The sequence below is a fragment of the Austrofundulus limnaeus genome, unplaced genomic scaffold (genome assembly GCF_001266775.1).
Source record: "Austrofundulus limnaeus strain Quisiro unplaced genomic scaffold, Austrofundulus_limnaeus-1.0 Scaffold504, whole genome shotgun sequence".
NCBI classification, from domain to species: Eukaryota; Metazoa; Chordata; class Actinopteri; order Cyprinodontiformes; family Rivulidae; genus Austrofundulus; species Austrofundulus limnaeus.
Window position 1 is genome coordinate 23211 of NW_013952906.1, and position 1442 is coordinate 24652.

General features: G+C 35.9%; 1 protein-coding gene across 1 annotated transcript in view; it reads left to right on the forward strand.

Annotated features, from left to right (window-relative positions):
- Nucleotides 1-48: 48 nt before the first annotated feature.
- Nucleotides 49-1442, forward strand: part of LOC106530273 (large neutral amino acids transporter small subunit 3) — a gene marked incomplete at its 3' end in the record, with an annotated part of 17244 nt that continues 15850 nt past the window's right edge. The window contains 1 exon segment of the mRNA XM_014025853.1: nucleotides 49-456.

Here is a 1442-nt window from a genome sequence, read left to right on the forward strand (position 1 = left end):
GTTTATAAACTATGACATTTATAAATGTATGAATCATATGGTGAAAAACTGACTTTGAAAAATAAATCTGTTCTTTTTTTCTAATAAAATACTAAGTYAAACAAATATAGGTGGTATTTTTTGACTAYCTTTACAAACYGCAGCCCACAGATGGCTCCAGTCAGCACCATGTCAGAAACCATTGATGAAGCATGTTGGTGTGGTCAAATGGTTTCATGTACAGTGTGTGTGTGTTAAAAGGCAGTAGAGACGGGTGGCTAAGACTTTATTTATAGACACGAAGAAGCTCAGTTTGTGTGTGTGTGTGTGTGTGTGTGTGTGTAGAGCAGGAAATCTGAACGTACAGTCTGTAAGAGACTGACTGACCAGAAACACAATCTAACTTCTGTTGAAGACAGTCCAGGGTTGATCTCACTTTATGAAAACATTACTTTCTGGAGAGAAACAACTAATAAAGTAAGTAATTTTAGACACTTGAGCCTTTTTGTAAATTCATTCACACAAACAAACTGTAGATTTGCACCACGACAAGTTTCAGGAGCATGTTGCTTCAGAGGTTGTGATAAAATACTTTTCTTTGAGCTGATTGTTAAATTTCTWATGTTCTGTAACACTCTCCACCTGGATCAAAACAATGACATTTACTCAACAATGTTAAAGCTCATGGAAGAAGCCCTTTTTTTGTGACTGACCAAAACTAAATTATGTTTTGCCAAATAATTTCTATGGACCATCCCTGTATCATGTCATATATCAGTGGAAGTGATGGTAAATGTTTTGAACTCAACATTTTGGACCAGTGCACCCAGGCTCCATGTCATGGGGACCCTTGGCCAGACGTCTGCAGACATTGCCAGGCTGTGTTCCAGTAGCAGAGTGGGCTGATCTGTTCCACTGTTTCCAGGGAACCATAAAAGAAATTGGTCATAGCCTCCTGACTACCAGTCGTTCATATTTGTCCTCTGTAGAGGACATTAGTAACCTGAATATCTTTCACCCACTGCATCCTACTGAGTCAACTCTGTACTGTCTACAGAGGACAMTTAGTGCTTTTCAATGATACAAATATGTGAGCCATCATATTGAAATGAGGATTAAGTCAAATTTGGTCAAAATGACCTAATTACATTTTCAGATTCTTGGCTTTAAAAACTACATTTTGATCCCTGGATCATTCTGATATCGTAATTAAATCCATATACTGTATATGACTTAATTTGTCTTGTTGGTTACAATAATACATAAATATTTGGTCTGAATCCTAATTTTATATCCTTTCAATGAGAAAATTTTGATGTCCTTATAAAGAGGAAACCTCAAATTTTATTTGAATATTGAGATTTCCCAGCTAAAATGAAACAAAACTTTGCTAACTCACAGGGAAAATCTTAAAAATTTTAGGTGTTTTCCCTCAAAATCAGTTTTTTTTGCTACTGCTCAAA